This window comes from Bemisia tabaci, chromosome 3 (assembly GCF_918797505.1).
Source record: "Bemisia tabaci chromosome 3, PGI_BMITA_v3".
Classification (NCBI taxonomy): Eukaryota; Metazoa; Arthropoda; class Insecta; order Hemiptera; family Aleyrodidae; genus Bemisia; species Bemisia tabaci.
In genome coordinates, this window is record NC_092795.1 from 62,031,157 (window position 1) to 62,058,467 (window position 27,311).

Below are 27,311 nucleotides of genomic sequence, written 5' to 3' on the forward strand. Positions count from 1 at the left end.
TCTCGATCTTGTTCTTTGACTTCCAATCTACTTTTTTTTCTTCTTTTGGGTAATAACACTAGAAAAAATGTTATATATACTAGAACGGTGCGGGTAATATGGAGCCTTGCTTTCCTCAGCAAAACCAAGCAAACCATTCGGTCTGCGAGGCAAAATTTCAAAAATGTGGTCATGGCCTAAATGGTTCGGTTTTGTGTATGTGTGCATGCACCAAGTTTAATATTACCTCCCTGGTAAAAATTGGCAGTAGAATCTGTGTTCCAAAATACCATAGACCTATAAAGCCGGCTGTAAGATTTTCAATAGCCTCTATAGCCGGATTCACAATTTCTTACAGCCTTTTATAGCCGATGGCGATTAAGCAACAGCCAGGCGACAAAGTGTATGCTAAATGTTACTAATAACGGATGCTAGGACTTATTGAGTTTTTAGACTACCGCTCTCTTTTTGGGCCGTAGTATCTTGATTTATTTTGCGCGGAAAGCTGCGTACTTTTGAAGGATGCCTGCCATTCCTAATATGTTGGAGCGCCTTCAATTTCGTATGATACTGTGCAATACCTCTGGTGTGAAATAGTTGCTTCAAGCGCCGTGGCACGCTGCGGCGCGGCGGGCGGGTAACCAGCGCGAAAAGCGCATTAGCGCCTACAAACCTAACAAGGATACTTCAAGCATTGCGCAATGCGTGAAGTATCCCCGTTAGGTTTGTAGGCGCTAGTGCGCGCTCAACTCTGGCAGCACGCCGCACACTGTGGTATTTGACCGAAAAACCTGGCCAAAACCTCAATTTTAAATTTTTTTTTATTGGAAAACCAATGTGATATTCGAAATCTACACTGTTTTTTACCCTGGTAGACATGTATATACCATTTTTCGAGTGGCTCAATTTCCCGCGAAGAGACCACGAAGTTACCTAATTCTCAGCGATTATTTTGATATGTTTTGGCGCGCTACTTGTCGATCAGTTTACTTCAACTGTGCGGCCATAAAAGGGAACTTCGGGGATGTGCAACACATTCTTAGGGGTATATTCTACACAACTAGCCACAGTATTTTCGAAATTTCCTTTTTTAGTGATTTTCACAGGAGGTTGAAAAGTGAGGTAAAAGTAAACGTTTTTTTCGAAATTCAGAGTCCGATTTCTTTTTGCGCTCAACTGCGCTCAAGCGGTTTAAAGGCGGAATGTTATAGTCCAAAGTGGGTATTTTCAGGATTCAGGGGTGACAGACTGAGGAAAACTGAGGAAATTGAAATTTTTGACCTTAAAGATGGACTTTTGAGCGATTTTCACAAACATGAATGGGAAAAATTATGTCGATACTAACGACTAAAATTGTATTTTTCCAACAGCTCTGACCCATTTAGTACCAAATTGGGTGATATTTGGTCACGCAACCTGTTTCTCTGGCCCCTACGCCCTCGAAAGAGGGATAAAAAAAAATAATTTGAAAGCGGATGGGAGGGTCACTTTAAAGTCTTGCAAAAGTGTTTAATCCGTTATCTAACAATCTCTTCGTGCATTATCCTTGAGTATAGACATATTTATGCCATGTTTTACTTTTACAGACAAATTTGAGTCCATGCGGCCGCGGGGTGGGGCTTTAAAAGTGGCCCTCTGGCACCATGAAATTACGCTGAGAGGCACATTTGAAGCCTCGTAAAAGTGAGATATGTGGTTTTGTTACGAATTTCGCAGTGAAGTGCCCTCACTTTGAGATGTGGACCATGGGTTAGGAAGGAGCCCATCAAAATGAATCATTTTCACAGGTGCTTTCTGCCCTTACAATCGTTCTTATTATGATAAAACTCATTTTCATCTTATAATTTAACCTCAAATCATCATATGGAGGTCCCGGCACTTTCATACTAGCACTAATTTTGATTCAAAACTATCAAAAATCTAATATCTAGAATGATTCATATTAATTTTTTTGAGAAATGTACAATTACTCCTCAATGTGAGAGATCGGCTGTTTCGTCAAAAATTTTGAAGTGACTTATGCTGTTTTTAAAAAAAAACCATAAATGAGGTATTAGAAAGTCCCTATTTCAAAAAGTAGACCATAGGTGAAGGAGAAACTCGTCTAAATACACCGCTTTAGTCAGATACTTTGCGTCCTTTTAAAGGCTTTTTGGAGGGCTTCTTGCACCCTCTTTATAAACTCTCCGCAAATTGTCATATGATGTGTTAGGTGGTTAAATTGTGCATATTATGAATTAAGAAGAAGTACTGATTGTAAAATATTTTTAAAACTCGTCGATATCTGGTGATAAATAGTTTTGGCCAGCTTTTCAGGTCCAATACCACAGTGTGCGCCGCTCCGCTCTGTGTTAGGCTCCAATATATGATCTCGCGGATTCAGCTGCAGCGTTTTTCAACCCATGATTTTAAAATGTTTGCACATCCTGTATGGATTATTCTCATTTTAATTGATGAAAAAAAATATGTATTAAAGGAGAATATTATGTGTGTTTTGTAAGTATTATGCTGGTTCCGTATCAAACTTAATGATTTCCAAAGCGCACGAATTTCTACACAATTTCTTATAGCCTTTTATAGCCGATGGCGATAAAGTGTAAAGCCCGGCGATAGGAGCTATAGCCCGGCTGTATACTTTTTTTATCGCTTCGTATAGCCCGGCTATATGATTTGCTCCGCATTCGACAGCCAGCTATATGATTTTCTTTTGCCTTTTTTAGCCGGCTATAAGAATTCCTATGGTATTTTGAAACGCAGCTCCTATCGCCAATTTTTACCAGGGCTGGACGATTCGAATTCACGAAACTTCGCTTTCCAGAGAAATTTGAACACTCTTCATCAGTTGTATTAGATGTTCGCCTTAAAAACTCGGGAATGACTTTATTTTCCATCACTTTACGATGGTTAATTTTGGTTTACCAACCACCGACGAATAATCCTTTTGGATTTTTAACGCAGTCAAATCATTCCCTGGAATATCAATTGCGTCATTTGTTGTAAAATAGGCTTGTGTTATGTCACTAGACTGACTCACAGCGAAATAGAGAAGGGGAAAACACATGATAGCGGGGAAAAGGCTGAATTGTCATAAAAACGGAGCCGAACCGTTTTGCTGCGTACATTTACAACAATCAGCCGTCAGTCAGTGTTATCATTTGCAAAATTGAATCATCGAACTTTTTGCGAAGTATGTCACCGTGGTGTCATTACATATTCACTTGAATTAGTATACCTAAACATGAGCTAAATCTTTGAAACTAGGATGTTTCCCGGATACTAGCGATGACTTCATAATATAATGGTAACATAACAAATGAAGTCTTAGATCCGGACAAAGAACTATTTAAAGGAGGTGGTGGGAAAGGAAGTAATGAAATAATTGCCATGTTACATAATTTTGAGAGAAATAAAAATATAGATGGAAACTCTACGTAAAAATAGGGTCACTCTTACTACCAGTGGCTGCGAAAACACACCCATTGCCTCGGTAAATTAGGCACGTATCACGTAATTACTCGTAGTTATAATTTTTAACAGCGTACGTGCCGATGTATTTGGACGAGAATTTTTGAATCGAGCCACATTGATGTAAGGATACTGGTACTCACAATGAACAGACTAAGTTAATTGTAAGTTTGACTAATGTTCCGAAATTTCTTATAAAATACTCTGAATATTTCTGATATTGGACATTTTTATTCCATTATTTTATACTCACATCTTGTTTTCTTTTTCACTTGGTAGGTTTCCAATTTTAAAAGATGTCAACTTCTCTCTCAAAAATCAAGGTCATCTTGCGAGAACACCTCGTAAGGAGGTAAGTTTCTGGTCATTCCTCAAATTTTAATATTTCTTCCCTCATTGCTGTCGTGCTAAGGAAAAACGCCGTATGAGCCTTCAGGCGTTGCCAAATTTCTTTTAGTAAATCACGAATTTTCGGGAAAATTTATACATATTTTTCCTCCAATTTATCAGGAAATTTTGTTCACGATTTCACCTAAAGTTCCCAAAAATTTAAAGGAAAAATATTCGTAGCTTTCCTCAAAAATGAGCATTTCATGGAAGGAACTTTGGCAACTCTCGAATATTCATACGGCGTTTTTCCTTAGCACGGCAGCATATACGTATGCATATCGACAATGAAACTCCCAAAACGCGTATCTGTTTGCGGTGTTTGAAAATCTCCGCACCAATTTTATTTTATTTTTTTTTTTTTGAAAGAGAACAAATCAATATAATTCCCTGTAGAATTTTCAGAATTTGCTTCTGAAAGAATTGACGTTAATTAGTTCCCCATTTAAATCATAAAAAATTACAGGAAGTCTGCAACGTCGCAGACTGATTTACGTTGTTCGAGGATTTCATCGTCGATAATTCACGTGGACAATTTTAGGAAATTTTCATCAAATGACAAGGAAATTCACAAAAAATCGAAAAACAAAAGTTGCTACTTTTTTTTGAGCAAAGTAATGATGTATCGAGTGAAATTCACGACATCGCATATAAATTGAGCCTTCCTTGGTTCTAACCTCTTCTAATTCATAACGATAACAGTTCTATATACATTTCTGTAAGACATCAAGAAGAACTGCGATTGCTTGGAGGGCTACGAGTACATGTAGAAGAGATTATCATTATATTCACATACTATGACAATACAAAATTGAAAAGGAGAATTGCACGACTACTAACACAGACGTTTGTGAGTACATATAATCGTGTTCATGGTAAACTTTAACATAGTCAAAGTCAACTTGAGTATGTCTTATTTACCTACAAATATCTAAAAATGTATGTTTAGATCCAGTTGAATTGAGGAAAATTTTTATTTTGGTTAAATCTTACCATTGGCAATGCTCATTGGCGGATCCAGCAAATTGGCAACATTGTTTTTCTCCATTTGAACCCATGGAAATATATCGATTCTTGGAGGGGCCAGGTGCTCCGACAAAAATCGATTATTTAACATAGGTTTAAATGGCGGAAATCCGGTGTTGCCAAATTGCTGGATCCGCCTCTGGCTATTCTTAAAAGTTGGTAGCACTGTTTTTTCTCCATTTAAATGTATGTTCAACAATCGATTTTGTAGTCGATTCAATTGGAGGAAAATCAGTGCGTTGCCAACTTTCAAAATCGCCACTGTTTCTTACCCTATCATGATAAATAGACTGTATCTTTGGAGCTACTGAAAAAATTCGCATCTTAATTATTCCACAAATATGGTGTTTTGTTTCAAAGTTTCCAGTCATACTTCATTTCTTAAAAAAAAAAAATTACCAGGTACTTCATTTAAAATTTCCCCGCAGTGTCTGTTAGAAGTCAAAGAAAAGTCCTACAACATTTTGTACAATTACATCTATTAATCGTGTTTCAAAAAAGTAAAATTTGTTAGGAGATCCAGAGACGTTGAGACAAGAAATCTAGACTGTTCTGGTTTTTTATTGAATTTTTGTTTATTTACTTCATTTCAAAGAAAGAACTTAAACATTTTCACTGGAAATGACCGATCCTCCGAAACGTCGATTATCTCGCCCAGTTTGGAACGAAAAATTTATTCATTGTAGCATAAACCTCAAAAGAGGCAAAGACAGGCATAAAATTTCCTAGTTCGCAAATCTAGACGCAAAGGAAATGTTTACAATCTCATCGTCGTCGTTATCTAATTTCTCTAATGTTCTAATAAACAAATTAAGACGATCCTCTATTCTCGTAATCGATACCCATACATCACTTTTTTTTCGCCCAGAAAGCTAGGTTTCTGAAAATTTTCCAAGAATTGAGTTACATTTAATTTCAAGGCAGGATGTTTTTGCTTGATGGAACGCATAATTTAATTTGTATTTTTTTCTCATCTTCAAACACGCACTCATACACGATCCATTAAATCTAGAAGTCCATTTAATGTCCATCTTGCTTCTGGGCGGTGCCTACATTATATAATAGAATCGCTCGATTTAAAACCGACCTACCATGCTCATTTATGAGCTCTTGATTTCTTAAGGGCGCTAATATTCTAGGACTTATCAGATAATGGAAAAAACTGGTTTTTATACATTATTCAATTATGATTTATTCGATACTGACTTTTTCTGGTTTTTGCCCAAAACTCTTCACTTTCGTCGGCTCCTCGAGTAGAAAATCATTGCACCAATGCGCTATACATGCCGAGCTATAGTGCTCATTTTGAGCGTTTACGACCTTTGAACCAAGCGAAGATAATTTAAAAATATCGATTTTAAGTATAGATTTTAGAACTTCCTCTAAAATTCTGTATTTGAGATGCGCCCTCAAATTTTTCCTGAAGTAAACATAAAAGGATCTTGCCGCATTCGTCGTTCTTAGATCAGAGAACGTAGGGGTGGAGCCCACAATTTAGGATAATCCTTAAGCAATTAAATCCTTACTTTCCAAAAATTTGCAATGCCGCGATAAAAATCAACAATACTGCACTTCATCACGCACAGTAGGCAACGGTGGAATTGAAGGTACGTTGCAAGAGAAACAAGCAAACCGCCTTTACATACTCGTAGGGTCTGTCGGGCCAAGCATTCATCTTAACTCCTGGATGCAACTATTCGGGCTTTATGGATGTCCGTGCTGCATACGCACGAAAGTGAAGGCGTTTTGACTGTCCAGACACTCATCGCCTCACCCGTGGCGCGGCGCCAATAGCGGGCTTCACTGCGAGGACCCAACATTCAGAATGGTTTCAATTCTTCGTTTATACCATAAAGAAACTCCCTATGCACAAATAGTTGCATACATGCATAGGATGTGAATATCTTTTGTGCTTCAGATTTGATATCGAAATGTGCTTAGCATGGTTTGTGGAGCAACTATTCGTGTCTAAGAAATGCCTTTCAAGTTCAAATGAAGAACTTGAGAACTCTGTCATTTTTAGATGAAAGCTTTCACTATGAACGTGTTTAAAAAGTATGTTGAAAAGATTTTTTGCACTAATATTGTCATCAAGCACACCCATATTGATAATAATTCATGAACATTGAAAGAAACGATTGGTAGAACTTACCATTCTTTCACGCTGTGTGAAATACAACGTGAAGGAATGGTAAGTTCTACCAATTTTCAAGTCGATTCTGCCGAGGAAATATACATAGTGTATTAAAAAGTCGTGCCCCCCCCCCCCACCCTTTTTACACAACGATCCACGTTATCTTGTAGGGATCATAGGGGAATGTAGTCACAATGTTCCGTTTTTGCAAGTATACTCTCAAAGACTTGTTCTTTCAAACTAATTAAATTTCGTGCGAAGATATTGGCTAGTACCAACGCTATGCACTTCTGAACTTTCAAATGCGATTTCCGCGGAACTACCTTTTTGAGTACACACCCTTGTTCCAAAGGACTTCTTAATTCAGGATATACTTCTTCGCGCAGGAAGTTTGAAAATGACGCAAAGCTGGTCCGCTGTTGAATATGAAAGATTACACAAGTATACACCGAAAAAAAAAATGAATGCTTCATTAGCGAATTCTCGTGTAATATTCAGCCCTGGGTCCAAGTATGACCTCGGTTTGTCCCTGTCTATGCCATTTTCCAGGCAAATTGGGATTATTTAAAAATGAATTTTCCAAGGAAAATTTGATTTTCTGGAAATTGATGTATGATCGAGATAAACCGAAGTAATTCTTGAATTTAGGGGCCAAGGATACATAGACACTAGCCAGACATGTATTGCATACCGCATGTCCAAAAAACATGTCTCCCTTTTTCTGATGAGAGTTTTCCGGTCAAAATGGCATTATCCACCCACGAATCCTATATAAAACTGATCCGTTGTTTTGAGTCCGGAAGGACAGAAAATCATTTTATTCAGATAGCTATAATTGAGCTACTATGTCTTATTTTTTGCTTCTGACCCCGAATCGACCTTTGTATTTTCATGCATTTGTATTTTCTTTGTATTTTCATTGTATAAACATGCAATCTAGTTAGTACAAGGTGAAATTTTGAAGGAGAGAGAGGGAAAAAGATTGTTGAGTCTAGCAAAGGACAAGGTGTTCAGTAAGGCAAGTAAAAAAGAGATAGGAACAAATCAATTGAATGCATCAGGTATATACGGCAGGAAGATCCATTCAGCAATAATTTTGTTGGGGTGAAATACAGCGTGAAGGAATGGTAAATTCTACCAATCTTTTTTCAGTGAATATCACAGATTTTATGAGGGAAACTATTTTTTTTTAATAATATTGAACCCTTTCTCTCAGTAATCTCATGGTCGCAATCAAATTTCTTTCGATTGCCTGCGGTAAATGGATCGCGTTAGCTGAAAGGAACCAAACCACATCCGCTATTGCCTTTAAGAGGGCAATTCAATTTTTTACATGAAAACGTTTGTGCGGATTTTTGTGGCCATTTTGGTGGATTTTCTGCATAGAGCGAAGCAAATACCTTCAAATTTTCAAAAGAATCCGCACATAAGCTCTCTTGTAAGAAATGAAATTGCCCGGTTAAACTTGGCAAAAGCAAATGTGGATTGGTTCCTTTATGCTTGACGCGGTCCAAATGATCAAATTCACTGCTTTTATTAGACACCGATGACAAGAATGAGTGCCAGAGCCCGACCTAAAGCAATTGAATAATGGGATGCTCGCGCGGAAAGTCGTTATGGAGCGTGGTCTACGATCAGCTGATCAGCTGATCGGATCTGAAGATCCTGATCCCCCAAGTTCCGCGGCGGACCTCTCTGTGTCATGGACAAGGTCTACGGACTCCGCCGTACGTCATCCGCGGAGCAGCAGTGTTCTCAACGTGAGATCGGCCGTTCTGTAGGTAGAAAGCACGTAACTCTGATTGAGAAGAAGGGTAGATGCGTGGTTCTTGCCAAGTGTTTCCGTGGTCGCACCGAAATATTAATGGAATTATTCGCCCCCGCCACCCTGTCACAGCTCCCAAGTCCGGTCACTATTCAAATCGGCCCGAATCGTTACGAGCATTTGCGCACGGTTGCCGCATCGCTGTTTAAAGTGGTCATTTTTCCAGGAAAAAATTCCCTCATGCTTGCCTAAAAAACTTAAAGAGAATTTTTGTCCTAACATGACCAAACTATTTTTTTTATTTTTTTTTATTTTTTATTTTTTTTTTGCAAGCAGAAAAAAGACGTGAAAAACGAAGTTAAGAAAAATAGGCACAAAATATGATAAATAATAGCGTGAAATTAATGACAACAAATATTTTTGCATCCCGATTGACTATTTATTCTTTTACCTCACAAATTCTAAGAGATATACGGAGGAAGCTGTATTAAACATCTACTTACCGCTTTCATGCAGACGCGTCTTTAAATTGAAATCTTAAAGGGGTCCAAATATGGAAGCAAACTTCCAGAATTTCTTCAAAATATGAGTCCTATTTTTTACGTTTCCTATATCAACAACATGTTTATTTCAGTATGAAAGGTGTAGCGCCTGTTCTAACGAAATACAGGCAGGGTTATTTTTCAGAGGAAAGATATCGCATTCGACACTGATATCAAAACTGCACTCGAATGCTATAGTTTTCCTCTGAAAAAACCCTGCCTTTAATACGTTGAATTTCTTCGTCAAATCTGGTACATGAATTCTTTAGTCTCATGACAACAGAAGTGCGATTTCAAAATTCGAAAAAAATGACGAGTAGCTGAAATTATGGTACGAATTGATGCGATATATCGCGCGTCGCTCTGACACAAAAAATGGCAACCGTCGATACACCTTAAAATTAGAGAACTCCTTAAAAAAATGGGATCCGCACGCATGGCACTCTTCGATATCGTGTGGAAAGGTGAATTTTAGCAACGCCGGCTTTGAAGGTCAGGCCGCGGAGTCTGTGCGGATCAGAGCGCGACTTGGGATCGGTGAATTTTCTTTCGTTTTCAGGAAATAGCCGATTGAGCTGCATGTGCTCTCCCATCTTCACTCCCCCACTCTCTCCCCACCCCCCGTCCGCGGGTTATCACCTAAGAAATGGTCTTACGCCCTAATCAGTAGCTAATCAGTGGCCACACATAGGTGATCACGCTGATCCTTTCTCCGGCAATCAGTTGCTCCCCGTGTCTTGTTCCGTTAACCCATGTTTGTGTTTTGGTCTTTTTGATCGGTTTTTGTTGATTTTTTTTTGTGGTCGCCTCAAAGGAATATTCACTTGCAGGTAAATTCATCGTATTCTTATCACTTAGTTCGGCCTTTCCGCTAACTTTCTCAGATATTCTCATCCTTGAGAACCGCTATATAATGAGATTTAAATCAGAAGTCTGGTGACCCTAGCGCATCATCATGGCTCTACTGCCTCGCTGGTACAGGAAAATGTAAAAGTGAGGTCCGTCAAATATGAAATCGAAATTTTTCAGGAATTTTCAAATGCATCATGAATAAATTACTGTTCACGTTGATGTTTATCGAAATCAGGGAAATTGATCAGAAGATTGTTAACCCAATTATTATCGTGATCTTGGTACCTCGTAGTGGAAGAAGAATTCGAACATGAGGTCCAGAAAATTTGAACTCTACAATTTTTAAGAATTTTAGAATGTATAATGATAAAATACACGTGCTGTCTCGTTGATTTTATTGCATTGAGGAGAATCAAAGTGCCTACCAGACCACTGATTATAATTATCATTATCATGCTTGTAAGCGTTTTACCTTATTGGTCGAATAAATTGCTTTGACAGCCTTTTAATTTTATCACTGAGTGCCTTTTTGCAAATGGGAAAGGAAATTTCACATTTTCACATAGTTTTCACAGTTTTCCTTCTCTTTTTCCAAATGCCGATTGCAATATTTTGCCTTCAGGGCTCTGTTAGATTCCATGAATCCGTTTGATTACAGTATTGATGTTCTATCTATTCATATACTTGAGATATTTTCACCTTGACTGGTACCTTTTTTGCGGCAACTTGCATGTTACGAAGTTCTATGGAGTTCCTCCAAGTGAAACTCCTAGGGGCCAGCAAGGCTGCTTCGTGATAAAAGTGGATGCTGTCGGACTCTAAGGGGGTGCATTTGGTAATTGATAAGAAGAGCTGATTCTGATCATGCTTTTCTTTCTCTAAATTATCAAAAGTATTTTTCAAAAAAAGAAACAAACATTTTGATGAAAATACATAGGCACATAAAAGCCGCCCTAGCGCTTTTTGGCGCTCGACCAAAAGTTCAGGTTCTCATTAAATGAAAGATAACAATATCAGTGGCGTGGCGTGCTTTGCGATATATCGATTGTTATGCGATTTAAACTTAAAACAGGGGGTTAAACTTAAAACACTTAAACGATAAACAGGGTGTTGGCAGCGAACACTTTAATAAATGATTCTTTTACAATACGTTTAAATGACATAACAATCGATATATGTATACATCGCAATTCACGTTACGCCACTGGCCAATATGATATTCAGATTCCTCCAGTCGAGCATTCGTTGCCCATTTTTTGGAGCCTCTTAGTCTACTAAGTGACCTAGTATGTTTTGTATGGGAGCTCCGTTTATACGACTAAATTTTGGACGATCCCTACAATGGGGTAGGGACAATATTACAACGGACATTGCCAGGCAATGCTGGTCTTACAACGTTGAGGCAGCGTCACTTCTGAGACAGAAATGGAGATTCACAAAAGATATCGGTAGAATTTCCTCTGCCGATACTACTCTACTCTACCAATTGTCAGGCCGTATTTCCAAGGGGCGATACGATACGATTGCCAATATTACCTGGTAAAAATTGGCAATAGGAGCTGCGTTTCAAAATATCATAGGAATTCTTATAGCCGGCTATAGAGGGCGATAGAAAATCATATAGCTGGCTGTGGAAAGCGAAGAAAATCATACAACCGGGCCATAAACGAAGCTATAAAAAATTATACAGTCGGGCTATAGCTCCTATCGCCGGCCTATACAGTGTATCGCCTGGCTGTAGCTTTATCGCCGTCGGCTGTAAAAGGCTATAAGAAATTGTATAGCCGGTTATAGAAGCTATAGGAAATCTTACAGCCGCCTGTAGGTCTATAGCATTTTGGAACACAGATCCAGCCAATTTTTACCAGGGATTGTCATACAAATGATCGATCCACAATCCATTCAGGCCAAAAATAAGCACCATAGCACTGTGTTTTGCTGATCGAAAATATCCGATCCTGGTAATATTGCTTTCTGTAACACAAGTAATGTTGCCTCAATGTTGCTAAAACTTGCCTCGTCAATATTACCACGACTTAGGGAACATCGACGCAACGTTGAGGCAGTATCCCTTTGCAGTATGGATTAATTCGGAACTTCCAAGTGACGATTTTGGTTGATAGTTCTCCATTTTTTTTTTCATTTTGATGTCTCTCAATTTCGATTGAAGTCCCAAATTTTATGATTAAGTTCATCTTATGTTCATCTCTCGATAGGATGTCGGAGGATCTTTGAGAATATAAAACTCATTTTCTGTCGAGTCTTAGAATCTTCGCGTCCATTTCATATTTTTGGGGAAAAACAAATCAACGTACGTCATTCCATGAAGTTTCCTAAGAATTTTCTTCGCACAGAGATGAAATCGCGGAAGTTTTAAATAAATTAATGTTGAGTGGTTTCTCATTTAAATAATTAAGAATGGAATGCAGTCTGCATAACTTCCCGAACCGTCATACGTACTTTGAAAGTTTCACCAACGCTTTAACCGTGTTTAGCAATGAGGGCCCTGGACGGTCGCATCCTTTTTGGGCGAATGACCTTTGGGCGAGGTAATTCGCTGGTCGCCCTTGTCAATCATAGGAATTTTGGGCGAGGGTAGATGATACTGAATTTTTAATTTTTGGCAACAGTGCATCCATGGGATTTGTTTACAGGTGAGCGTATCAGATGGTCATGTATCGGATACTGATAAGAAGGACCGTGGATGCGGGGTCTTGGCGAACGCGTTGTATTTTCCTCAGTTTGTGCACGCTGCTTGCTGCAGCCTCTTACATTATCAATATGGATCTACAAATATGGATCTACAATATAAATAGGTTAGGTTAGGTTAGGTTAGGTTAGGTTAGGTTAGGTTGGGTTGGGTTGGGTTGGGTTGGGTTAGGTTAGGTTAGGTTAGGTTAGGTTAGGTTAACGATTCGGCTGTGATAATTCTCAGTGAAGTTTCCATAAACCCTTCTTTTAATAATATTCATAATATTCTTCCATTTCATTCTACTTTTTAATATTACTTTTGACGACCGTCCGATTCGGCTGTGATAATTCTCAGTGAAGTTTCCATGAACCCTTCTTTTATCGTTTTTTTTACCATGCTTCCCCTGCCAATCGTCTAAATTTGCCGCAATGGAGGTGAGCAATTTAAGTATTCTCCTGTATAACTTTGTTCTATGTTGCCACGTCGTGTTAAATAATTTTATGAACCTCATTTTAGCACTCGCCCAAAAGTCATACGAATACTCAAACAATCGCCCAAAAGTACTCGCCCAATAGTACTACTGAATTTCGCCCAAAACGGCTCTTTTTCACATGTTCTCGCCCAAAACGCCCCCGCCCAAATGGACATGGCAACACTTGAACAGCAATGCATGACACCGTGATACAATGCCGAGGAAAATTGCGAGAATAAATATAAGAAAAATCATGAATTAAAAAAAATAATCGAAAAAATTTACCAAGTGAAGCTGAGAATTGAGTGGTGACCCTCACATACCATACATGCCATTGCGTACTTACTTGCACATTTCAATGATTTTAAAATCATATCCGACGGACAAAAAAAAACTCTTTGCTCCTATAAAAGGCGACCGCAGGAGATTTCAGGTTCCACCTACTTTCCTTGTCAAATTACAATGTTACTTCGATGATAAAAATTATTTCTGAAGGCTCGGTAATGATGCAGCATCGTTAACGGGACCACACGAATAGTTACTTTAAAAGTATCATTGTAACCATTACTATAGTAGTATTTGTGACCGAGAATAATTGTATAACGCATTGTGATCATATGAGCAACGATTATTTTTCATCTGTCATTACCATTGACCGATCAGTGACCTATAGAAGCAAAAATCGGGGGCTTGGAGGATATAAGGCGCATAAGTGCAGTTTTTGAAAAAATTGAGATATTAATAATTTTAAGTAAAACATGTCTGAATGCATATTCTGGGACAAATTTGCTCCCAAAGTCCAATTTATAAGCATTAAAAAGTCAGTTTGATCCTTCTTTCCGCCATAAGGATTCATGTACTTCCGAAACTTCAAACAAGTATTTCTCGAAATAGCAAATACTGCACTTAGTTGCCCTGTCTTCCAAGTCCCTCAAATCAGAGCTCACTGAGTGTTTCCTTTTTCTCTTAATTTTTCTATGGGGAAAAAACAGTTTGCAAAAAGTGCAAGCATTTGTATCGATTTTAGTGATGATGTTAACCTCCGAGAAACGGCAGACTCAACCACCACGCGATAAAAAAAATGCGTGTCTGCTATCTCCTTCTCTATAAATTAATCAACTCGCTCCTTTTTTTTTTCATTTCATCTCGCGTTCATTTTACAATCGGTTTCAAACAGACGTTCATTTATGACTGTCCGAATGAAAAATTGTATCGTAATACAGAAAAAACTCAAAATTATTGGTACTACTCCCTGTGTTTTGTGGATATTTTTATTCAACAAAGAGCAAAAAAATGGTAAACTAAATCACAGATAATACTGTTCAAAATGTTCAATTTGCATACGGATTAAGCATATAGGTAGGTAATACAGTTTTAGATGATTTAAAGTATTGATCTGTCATACTTGGGGCTTATGATAATCGATTTAACATCCCTTAACGATACAAAAATGTACTAAACCGTGTAATTATTATTTGGGACCAAAGATAATTTTTTCCGTAAAAAACTTATATTCTGATTTTTTTCTTCAGTTTCACGAAAAATCTCCCTTCAATCGGCATCTATAGAGACCTGTACAGGCTATTGCCATGTCAAAGATTTTTTTTCTCTGTACCATCATTGTGCACATTTTTTTTCATTTACCTTGAAAGAATGTACTTGCTCACACATAAAAAACCGCACAGCCAAAAAAGGAGATCAACAATTTGTGCAGAGGAAATGAAACTTAAAAATGTCACTTTAATGTCACTTTAATGTCACTTTAATGCGTTTTTTTTTCTCGATATATATTTAGTATTACAGGATGAGACTACGGGGATGATGAGAGATAATTAAGGAAAAGGAAGATAATTATAACAACGGAATCTGATGAATTTTTCCTTCAGTTTCCCAATTAGCAGTGATCGCGATTAAATCGGTGGCAATATATCGAGATATTATCGCATTAAAAATTGCGATATATGGTGATTAAATTGTTACACATCGCAATTTTTGGCTCGATAAAATCGTGATCTATTTTCGTCGATAAAATCGAAATTAAATCGCCATTCATCGCGATTTTTATCTCGAAAATATCGCGATAAATTGTCGGGCGATAAAAGCGTGATAAGATCGAAGATAATCGCTCAAATGTTGATGATCCTGGCGATTTTATCGCCGATAAAATCGCAATATATAGCGATTTTTCCGTTGAGAAATGCTACTTGGGTTACGACACAGATTCCCGATTTAATGATATGAAGTTTGTCGATGCCACCGTTTGTGAAGGACCCCTGTAAAAAAAGGAAGAAAATAACTGCTGGAAAAGGCCTTGCAAAAATAGTATGATCAAGCCTGAGTGTAGTCATAAAATGATTGTCTCTTTTGATCCTGAATCAAGAATGTTCCGCATCCTATACCTACCATTAAGGTCCCACAAAAAGTATAGAAAGTGTAAAAAACAAACAGAAACTAAACTACACGAATGAGGCGGTTGTATGCATTTTGGCTTTTGACTTTACTCTTTGCAATGGATCGATTGATGGCTAGCACTTAAATGGCTAGAAGCGTGGGAAACGTGATCAGAGGAGGAGAAAGGTCTATGATTGGCCGCTAAGGTGCACCGAGAAAAAAACTTCGTGCGTGGGACCCGAAGTTAAGGTCGTATGGATCGCTGAAGTTTTCGGATTGAGCATCTGAATACGAGGTCTGTTAGATTAGAAACCGGATTTTGGTCATAACTAGCCCACAATGCGTCCAACTTACGTTTTCTTGAGCTTTTCTGATAGCTGAACATATATTTAAGAATGCTGCGTTCACAAATTTAAAAAATCCTAATTAGCTTCGTTGGTATGTGGCTTGAAGTAAGGCAACCTCAAGGGTGTTTTGCGATTTGTATGTGTGACCGAACTTGTCTCTCTTTTTTCGGTCTTGCACTACATTTTTCAACCCACAAAGACAATTGGAGTTTCGTCTCCATATCGTCGCCGTACACTAAAGTATTGTCACCGAAGATTATCCTATCCAAAAATGTAGGATCATTGTTAGAACGTTCAAGCAGCTAAAGGGAAATCGACATTTGGTTGGATTTTCGTTCAACGGACAACAATCAAGGGGCAAGTGTACCTGAAACTTGATGTGTGTCTACATATTCTATCAAAATTGTATGTACAGAGCCTTCAGAAATATTACTCTGTTCAACAAGCTCGAAACGACCATTTTCGAGCACTTTTGCCCGCACTTTTTCCACGTGACAAATGTCAGTTGCCGTTGAGGGTCAATTCCCATGCTCCTCATCTTTGACGAACTTCTGACCAGTTTTGAATCGTTTAACCCATTCAAAACAGTGGGAACATCTCATACAATGATCATGGTAAACTTTACTTAGCATATACCAAAAGTTTCGGTACAAGGTGTACCGAGTTTAAAACAAAATTTAATGTTTAATCTTTGCTCTATCAGTGATCGCATGATGAAAATCGCAAAACGCACCTGACTTACTCGTATTCAATATGACACAGAATAAACACTGATCAAAATAAACAAAATCTGTGAACGTAGCGCTCTTGAATATATTTTCAGCTATCAGGAAAGCTCAAGAAAACCTAATTCGGACGCATTGTAGGCTAGTTATGACCAAAATCCGGTTTCTAATCTAACAGACCTCGTACTTTAGGTCCAGCTGCTGAGGTTTGGATCACACATCTGAAACTTCAGTTCTTACATCTGAAGTACTTCGGTTTTCACATCCAAAAAACTTCAGTTCTCACATCTGAAGTACTTCAGATGCAAGAACTGAAGTTTAAGATGTGTGATCCGAACCTCGACAGCTGGGCATAAAGTGTTCAGATGCTCAATCCGAAAACTTCAAAGATCCTTATGACCTAAACTTCGGGTCCCACGCACGAGGTTTCTTTCTCCGTGTGTAGCTACTGGAGCTTAGAAGAAAAGAAGGAGGTGTATATTTGACATAAAATTTAAAAAAAATCGTAACACTTAACGCCATTTTGAAAATAAAAGGATTGATACATTAATAGGTTTTTTATTTATTTATTTATTTATTCAAATATATAGTTATAGTACTTAATATAGTACTTAATACAGGAGGAATAGTTGGGAGTAGTGGCGAATTTCGTTTGAAAATACGGGCCTACTTGACTGAGGCAACCTTAATGCGCTGCCGACCTAACAGAAACGCCCCAGGATAAACTCTAGTGCGGCTTAAATTAGTATACTTATGTATCTCTTAAAGACCTCCCCCCCTCCCGAGAAGAAAAATCTGCGCATTAGATCAGTATGACGCAGGAAGAAGCCCCAAAACTAAGTTCTTGCTTAATATTCTATTTGTGCAAAATTTTCTCGTTTAAGATGTACGGCTAGAATCACGAGATGATTCTTGCCTTCGATGATAAGATTTTTTCTCCTCCCTTTTTTTAGCGTATTTTACGAAGGAAATACATTATTGATTTCTTCGTTTTTTCTTTTAACGTCACAAAATGAATGAAGTCCATTTCGCTGAGTGCTCATTCTAGAATTTTTAATTTTTAATCTTTGATAACATATAATTGACCAAAATCATTAGCACCTTCTTGAGCAGAATTTTTTCCGTCTGAAAAAATTTGACCAGGATCATGTTATGATTTTTGCCTGCAATGATAAGGGTTTGTTTTGTTTTATTTCTCGTTCCCTTTTTTGTTGTTTTTTGTAGGTAATATCACTAAATGAATGAATTCCATCTCGCTGAGTGCTCATATTTGGATTTTTAATTATTAATAGCACTTTATCGACCGAGCATGGAAGAACAAATCTTTGAAACCCTAGAAAAATGAACAGATAAATGGACACCGTAGTTTAAGTGTCCTCTTTTGCCTGAAAAAGGTAAAAGTTAATGCTAATTAGGTACAGACACGCGTTATCTGCATTTGATTTCAATCGACAGACGCTTCGGTTTCTTTTCTTTTTTCTTCTTTCTTGCTTTTTTCTCCTTTTCCTCTAATAAATCCTTTTAATTAAGCACGCAGAGACAATTAGAAAAATCAAAACGTTCTATTTTCGTTTCCACGTTCGAAAGTTCAGACAAGTGGAAAGGTACTCCTGTCTTCATGCATGCCGCCCCAATAATTCATTGATTTAATCCTGAGCATCAAAGAGATAAAAATTTCAGTATTAACGACTTAGCCATCACAAAAAGAAAATAAAAAGAAAAAAAAGTTGCAGGTTCGCCGAACCATCGACGATGAATCTTTTATTGCGTAATCCTCCGTTAAATTTACGCTCCTCCTTATTTTTGGACTGAAATTTCATTTCATTTGAGCAAAAAATTCCATTTTATTGTTGCTAAGGGTGTCGCGAGTCGTGCATCAATTACATTTCCTTTCTGGAACTTTGTTTGATAATTTATCATGAGAGATGGAAGTTCATCAAGGTTTTTCTCAAATTCATTGATGAAAAAAATATCATCAAATAAAATACAAGTGTACTTGTGCTTTTGCTTTGCATCAGAAGTTGACGAAGGAACTTTCCAGTATTTTTTTGCGTGACAATACTTAACCGTGATTGTATGATTGAATAATAATGTTTAAGAATTGAATGGATTAAACTTCAAATTAAACTTCATAATATAATGCGCCTCGCATTTAGACGCGAAGGGCCCTCATTGGGTTGGACCGCGGAACGGCGCATGCACGTGGGTGAGTTCAAATAAGCGTCTAATCTGGTGTCCCGAGCTGTTTTAATCGTCATAATCTGAGAAACATGGGCAAATCAAATTTTTTTCTCTCATTTTCCACACTATTGTTGACTATTACATGCTATTTCCCACTTTATTTGGACTGAAATACAAATTTAGGAGAACTTTGAACGTGCAAATTGCCTATATTTGTCCCAAATTTGCGTGTCCCCTGTCCCCCGTGCCTGGTTCTTGACTTTAAATCGATGTTGCAGCATAACCAGAGTGATTATTTGAGAAAACTTTATCGGAGATGATAGGTAATGCTTTTGAATTTGAGAAAAAAAATATGTCAATTTCTTTTTTGCTCCATCAATAACTTTTTCACGCCCTAGAATCATTGTCCCGAGCAACAGTCAGCAACAGTCAGGAGAGACATGGCAACGATGTAATAAGCTCTAAATGATTGCCGTAACGTTGAGGTTTTTCCAAAAACGACTTTTTTTGTTTTGATTGAATAGTTCACACGTCGTAGATGGCAAAAATTCTGAAAATTCGCAAATTTTTGTGCAAGATTAACGCCATTAGCGATGCCAAACAGAATTCTATACACGATAACTAACAGGGCGTCAAGCATACACACACACACTAATATCAGCTCGTAAAATACTTTCGAAGTGTGCGTTAGGGAAAATTTTCTCTTACTCCGATCCTCTAGGATGTGCTACTAAATATTCCGTGAAAAAAAACACCAAAATTGTCTTTACTGTTAGAGATAAGCTTAGAAAACAGCTTATTCCATCCTGTCCCGTTCCATCTTGTCCCGTTCCATCCTGTCCCATATGTTTCCATCCTGTCCCATGTCCCAGTTTAGTGGGACAGAGTGGAAAAACTGTTACAACTGAGACTTGCTTGTTTAAGCCCGTAGGCGCTCTTTTCTACCGATTTAAGTGAAAATTGGTACCCGGGGGTATTTTTCAACGGGGAACTCGAATTTTTTAGTCGAATTTTGAAAATTCGAAAATCCAAGATGGCGGACATGACCTAAAATGCTATCGCAGCGCCTAATCAACTGAGACTTGTTTGTTTAAGCCCTGTAGGCGCTCTAGCTTTCTACCGATTTAAGTGAAAATTGGTACCCGGGGATATTTTGAAATGGGAAATTCGAATTTTTAGTCGAATTTTCAAAATTCGAAAATCCAAGATGGCGGACGTGGCCTAAAATGATATCTTAGCACCTAATCAGTCGATTAAAGTGAAACTTGGTACCCGGGGGTATTTTTCAATGGGGAACTTGAATTTTTAGTCGAATTTTCAAAATTCAAAAATCCAAGATGGCGGACGTGGCCTAAAATGCTACCTCAGCGCCTAATCAAGCGATTTACGCGAAACTTGGTACCCAGCGGGTATTTTTGAATGGGGAACTCGAATTTTAGTCAAATTTCCAAGATTCGAAAATCTAAGATGGTGGCCGTGGCTTAAAACACTATCTCGGTGACTAACTAATTGATTTTAATGAAACTGGACCGGAAAACCTTGGTATTAGGAAAAGAGAGGAAATTTTAATTCTCTCTTTCTAAGAGGAGGCGCAGTAGGGTTTCTTATGTATCTTAGGCTACGAAATCGAAAAATTCCTGGGTTTTTTCCATCGTGCATAGATTCTTCCGGAAATTGACTCTACTGGAAAAAGCTAGATTTTTAAGGAAAATTCCGATTTCTCCGGAAAAATTTCCGAACTTTCCCAGGATAAATACGCACTGATACAGTTAAATGGAGGTGTTCTTCAGAATCAGCGCCAAAAATCTATTCCAAAACCATTGGCAAATCTTCGGAAAATCAAAAAGAAAAAAGAAAAAAAAAGTTGACCGGTGTTAGTCCTCAAACTTTTCCTGGCTTTATCTCCACTTCAGCGGGTACACGCCCACTCGAAGTTTTAAAATTCGGTGTTTTTGATCCATTTTGTATTGCAATATTCCAAGAAATAAAAGCTTCTTCTCGTGTTAAAGGAAAACAGTGCGCATTTTGATAAACAGACGGAACTGTCTAAAAGACAAGCAGAATAAGCTCCAGATATCTTTCATGACGGATGATTTTTCCTCAATTTTTTTGGTTCTGCAAGATATGAAAGGGTTACATGTTTTCAATTATGCGTTAATTTAGTGATCGACGATGCTTTTATGACAATTGTGTTCAATTTTTAATTATAAAAGTATCATATGTCACCGCTGGACGAAAATTTGGGAAATCAGGCAAAATTAGAGCAAATTTTGGGAAGTGATACACTTGACGGTGGAAATTCGGGTTTAAAGCCCAACTATTAAGCTCGACGAGCTTTATTTCCTAAGTCTACACCTAATGACAGTCAAAATAAAGTTTGGTTTGCCCAAAAATTCACAAAAAATTTTGGGAGGAAATAGAACCTGGGATTTGACCCTTATTTGAATTCACAACCGCGTATCCCTCGAATATCCTCCCAATACGATGCCATTCCATTTTTATGACCTGCCAGTTTCCTCAATCGTGTGTATTTTTTCGGCCTCGGTGCCGTATGCATTTCCTATCAAAATTTTAAATTTACAGAACACCTCCGTGACTACAGATTCCTGTACTGCCGTTGTAAGGAAGAACGCCGTATGAGCCACCAGGCGTTGCCAAATTTCCTTTCATAAAACATGAATTTCCTGGTAAATTTATGAATATTTCCCTCCCAATTTTTCAGATAATTTTGTTCGCAATTGCACCTAAAGTTCCTGAAAATTTCAAGGCAAAATATTCATAATCCGCCACAAAATTCAACATTTTATCGAAGGAAATTTGGCAACTCTCGAATGTTCATACGCCGTTCTTTCCTAGCACGGCAGTGTGGATGTCAAGTGATATTCCTTCATTTTGTACAACACGTGAGGCGGTGAGGCCGTGTAAGGCCGCTGAGATAACTATCAGAGGACTTGTATCAAATTTTAAAGTAGGATTCTCCCAACTGATAAACCAGCGCTGAGCACACGTGCTTCGTGCTACCGTAAGACTTGATTTTATTTTCGTAATTTTTCGTTGGATTTGATGCTAATTAAATGCAAAAACACACGAAAGATCGCGCCGTATTCGGCGTCGATTAAACTTACGGTTTTGCAAAGAAAAAGAAAAGTTTATGCCAGGAAATGAAGGAGGAAAAGAAACCATCGAGTTATATGACTGGGAAGCTTTCAAAAGCGAGTCCTGGTATTTTTTACTAAATATTTATGTCAGTTCAGTGTCGTTCTCAATGCAGTGGATTAGTGCTCAGAAGTGATATGGGGATAGTCCTTAGTGCTTTTAGGAGGTTTCTTGTTTCTCATCGCAAAAGACACCAATTCATGCACCGATATCAGAGTAGGTTGGATCCCTCCACCTTTATTTTTCTTTTTCTTTTTTTATGGAACATCACAGTTATCTATGTCACCTTAACTTGATTTAGTTGTTCAATTTCTCGCATTTGCGAAAATTTATAAATGTTGTTATGGGTGGTTTCACGATAACTGAAATAGTTTTGTCGCCGTAACAGACAACACAATTTTCGGTCATATTTTTAGGTAGTAGAAATGCTAATCACTCGAATTTTTTCGCATTAATCTTCAAAAGGTAATGTATTGTAACGCTTTCTAATGATTCATTACTCTACTTCTCAATCAATATTATGTGAATTCCGAAAATGTGCTGTCTGATACGCGGTAAAAAGTCAACATAACAGACTGTACATTTTCGACCATTTATGTATTAAAATTGAAAAAGAGCGGTAAATCTTTGAAAAGCGCTGTAACGCGTAACCATGTGTAGATTAATGCAAAAAAAATTCGAGTGATTATCATTACTGCTAAAAATACGACCGAAAATTGAGTTGTCAGTTACGGCGACAAAACTATTCCAGTTGCCGCGAAACCACACTTATAGTGCCACATACTTACATTCAATCCTGGTAAAAATGGCAAATGTAAGGTAAGTAGCACTTCCCTGTGGAACAGATTGAAACACTGATCCCTAAATGGCTAGTGCTAAATTCCACAGCACTTGTCGTTCTACCAAGGACTATCAACATAAATATTTTTCCCCCGGTTTACCTGACCCGAATCGACAGTACCAATACAACTGCGACTGTTCACGGGAAAAGAAACCTCAGTGCACAGTGAAAAACTAGGGGGCTACGCCCCTGGCCGCTACGCGGCCCAACCCCCTGAAGGCGCTCCGCGCCATCAATGGGCCGCTTCGCGGCCTATTTTTACCCTCCTATCAGTGTTAGTTTTATTTTTCCCTAAAAAATTACGATATGAGGTATACTTTAATTTTAAACTTTACTTAAAATTACTTTAAAATTAAAAGGACGCGTTTTGGAATGACTGCTTGATGAAATATTGCAGTAAAACAATGAACAATGATAGTCAGGTAATAATTAAGATTTCATGAGTCGGGGATCGAACCCACACTGATTCAAGTGGACGCATTCGACGTCTTAGACGACTCGGCCACCGCTCGACATGAAGTCGTAGTGCGAATCTTGTGTAGATAAGTGTAGAGCTGATGCGCAGGCTACCCAGCTACTGCGCAACCTCCTCGACCATTGCGCATCCTCCCGCGCATAGCGGTAGCAGTACCGGAGCATTCTGTAAACTCACTCACTTTTATAACGTGATTTTAAAAAAACCTGGGTCCTTTTTCCAAAATCTGATTGCAGCGGGCTCATCTAGGGCCTATTACCTGTCGATTTACGCAAAAATCATGGAAATCGGCCCGGTAGAACGCTCAAACGAACTATGACAAAAAGTATAAATTTACATTGTTTAAATGGGAGAATTCGCAACTTTACCACGTAATATAAAAAAACCTGGGCCATATTTTGAAAATCTGAAAAGAGTTGGCTTATCTAGAGGCAATTGCCCGTCGATAGCCGCAAAAATTATGAAAATCGGCCAGGTAGAACGCTGGAACTAAGCGTTACCAGTTTCGCAAAATTAGGAGGTCTCGGAGCTTATAGTATAGATGGGTTATAAGAGCTACATTTTGTGACGTGGGTTGAAGAACAGGGCTTAGAATTATAGACGGAGCAACCTGCTCTGGTATCCCAGAGGATAAGTTGCGATCTATTTCGTTCATATTTTGCCAATGAGGGTGTGAAAATTCAATTTACTTACTGTAAACATATTGAGCCCCAAACATGACGGATTAAAACTGTAAATAGTTTCTTCTTAAAACTATTTTTTAAACTGACACACCGCAGCGCCCTTCTCCAATATAAACTGACACTTCCGGACTATTTTGTATCAGAATTTTGGTAGAAGGCCCGTATAGGCAGTGATGCTAATATTTTCGACACTAAGTTTTCTCCCCATGAACGTCCTCATTTATCGAATCAAATTTTCCTCGATCAAAGCTAGCGCTCAGTAGATTATATTCACTCGCAGCTACAAACAAAAACCCTGGCTGTTTACCTATATGTATACAAATCATCACAGCGTGGCGATTTTCAAATCGTATAACCTTATGACCGACAATGATCGTGGATCTATGAGAAGTAGTGTTTGATCGAGGTTATCGAAAATTGCACTTGATAAGCTTCGCCAAGGACGCTCGCATTTGATAGAACTGAGTAGAGAAAATCAGCGCAGTTATTGAAATCTGCGCCAACGTGTGGAGGAACTTTCTTGTTTCTGTTTGAGATGACTATTCTCAAAGTGTGACGTAAAAATATTAAACAAAGTTTCAAAGTTCGTTTTCAACCCAACTTTTAACAATGGGTATGACACAAGACAAAAGACAAAACTCAGCTTAACCATCGTAAATCATTGAGTCTGAAATCTGCGGAGAAGAAAGGGTCATAATCAAACTTTAGTGGCCCGTCGATTAGTCAAAATACTTCTGGTTCTGGCCTCTTAAAATAGAATATTCCTCTAATATTATTCGGTTTTTAGACACAATCTAACGCGAAGAGGGGAATTTGTTTCATTACAACGAAAAATACTCTTTTTTAGCAGTAAGCGTTTTCAGCATATAAGCTGGTGAGGCACTGCTTTCCGAAAGTTCGGGAATGAATCATTATTTTTCATCATATCCTTAATGATAGAGACTTGGATAAAAAATGGAGATAGCCTCAGGATTGTCGATCATGTCTCTGGGATTGTCAGGAGAAGTTGAACATAATTTACAGCGTGGCAATGGCTGTTGACAACGCGAGAAACAGCTAATCCTCGAAGGGATAACTATTATTGCGCGGATGATGTTTTCTGGCCTACGACAAGGATTGAAGGCGAAATAGTTTGTGTGTAACCTCCGTACCCGCCTGGAGCGATTCTGTGGCCTCTAAATTTTCTGTCAGAAAACGCCACTTTTTCTGTAAGGGTTTTACGGTGTGCTCGGGAAAAATTTATCACGTTAAGGAAGACGTATTGCTCCGAGTAAAATTGCAAATAGGACAACGGAAGTTTCGTTGTCTCTTAAATATTTTGCGCGCGACAACGTCATTTTTTCGGTTGTCACAACGGCTCTCGGCCCCTTATGGTGTAGTGGTTGTAGCGCTTGCTCTATGATCGGGAGGTCCCGGGTTCGATTCCCGGCCAGGCGATCCGAGTTTGATGGTCTCAAACAATGGTTGCCTGGGACTGGTTCAGTAGGGACGGAGGGGGGATGGGACTTAAAGCGTGGGATTAGCCTTTGAGGCTATTTGAAGTAGAAAAAAAAAAAAAAAACAACTAAAAACATTTCAATATGACAGGGGTACTTTCATTGCCATGATTAAAATTTTACTTCACACAATACAATAAGTCACCGATAGCGTGAATGACGTCATCCACGGTGATTTTCTTTGGGAAAAATCCATGTTACTATTGGGAGTGGAAACTAGACACATGGCATTGCTGAGCGAACTGATTTAACCATCCAAGTACGATTCTATCCTCGCCACGACTCGGTCGTGTTACATTGTTACCAAGACTAATAAAAATGGTCGTTTTTTGCACGGAGCCCGAGTCGATAGCCTTCATCTTATAAAATTCATTGTCTCCTATATAGGCTAGAGGACGTAACTCCATTTCAAGGTTGAAAAATTTACTATAAAATTCAATTTTTACACAAAATATGATAGTGCAATTTCTGCTCGAAATGTTGCTGAATTATGCGTGACACCAGAGGAAAAATCAGTGAAATTTTCAGTCAGGATTCTCAAACAGTTTCCTAGTAAAAATATACTCTGCTATTTTAAATTTCGAAACGTTGATATGTAGTTACGGTTTTTAGTCTAGGAAACTGAAAGTCTCGAGAACATTGACCGTTCCTTTGTTGAGTTTACAATTTCAATGGCATGGAATAATGCACGACCAGGAGGATTCCGAGAAAAACCTGGGTTCCGCCGCGGTTTAAGGGAAGGAGGACAGGAGATATGCTGGAAGGGAAGGGTCGCTTAGTCATCATTTTAATCAGTCGGTATGAGCTTTGAAATGTAGGTTGGAAGTTGGCATCAGTGAGTCGTATTTTTAGTATCTCCATTTCGAACGTATCAGCAATTGTTTCGAACAGTCGTGATGAAAATTTCTCAAGAGCGTCGCCCTACAAAGTGCTCCGTAAATGTTTTGTTTTTATTTATACGCTTCCGTTAATAGTATCTCTGCTCGTCCATTTAATTTCCGATACGCGCGTTACGAAATATCGTTCGGCGGATCTTGAGTTTTAAGTCTTATACTTATTCGAGTTATGAATCCGGTGCGTGAAATTGATAAAAGTTTCTGGTCCTGAAGCGACGAAATTTGCCAGGTTGGTATAGCGCGCAATTTAGCCATGATCTCTAAATTTCCACCCAATGACCCTGATCTAGAGATTAAAGACAAGCCATATTTCATAGACAAGACTTGGGCAACGGATCACGGCATGGGATTTGACCGAGAATCAATTTTCGTTAGTTAAATATAACGTCACATATTTGAAGCCTCCACTTGGTGAGTGAAAAAACCAATCGACATTTTTGGAGATAAAGTATACCTACTTGTGGGTGAAGATGTTGAGCGAAATTTGTTTCAAAATGAGCTTTCAAAAAACTAGACTTAAGAAATTCCACTTCCAGTTTCTTAAAATTGGCTTAAACGTTTTCGGAGCCCTGTGACTCGATGTTCTTTTACATGTTAAATTTTTCTGGGGATATTTTACATATACTCTCGCGTGAGTATTAATGAAAAAAAAACACTGCACATCTTTTTAACAATATAGTTCTTTAGTTATCAGCAAAATCATAAATGATTTTTTAACGATAAAAAAAATGTTAAAATTTTCGCCGAATGCAGCAAAGCAACAAACTCACAATATATTATAATTATTTTTAAATGTTAACCGATTT

At 38.1% G+C, this 27,311-nt stretch overlaps 1 protein-coding gene across 3 annotated transcripts in view; it reads left to right on the plus strand.

Moving 5' to 3' along the window:
* The window catches only part of LOC109033929 (scavenger receptor class B member 1), a 61,230-nt gene that overhangs the window by 3,762 nt on the left and 30,157 nt on the right, over window positions 1-27,311 (plus strand). Inside the window, exon 2 of one of the 3 annotated variants that reach the window (XM_019046786.2) lies at window positions 3,724-3,796. The gene's annotated coding sequence lies outside the window, so the exon portion shown is untranslated. Of the gene's footprint in view, window positions 1-3,723; window positions 3,797-9,930; window positions 10,129-26,481; window positions 26,735-27,311 lie in introns of those variants that run through there. The other 2 variants (XM_019046784.2, XM_019046785.2) reach the window with 2 other exon arrangements.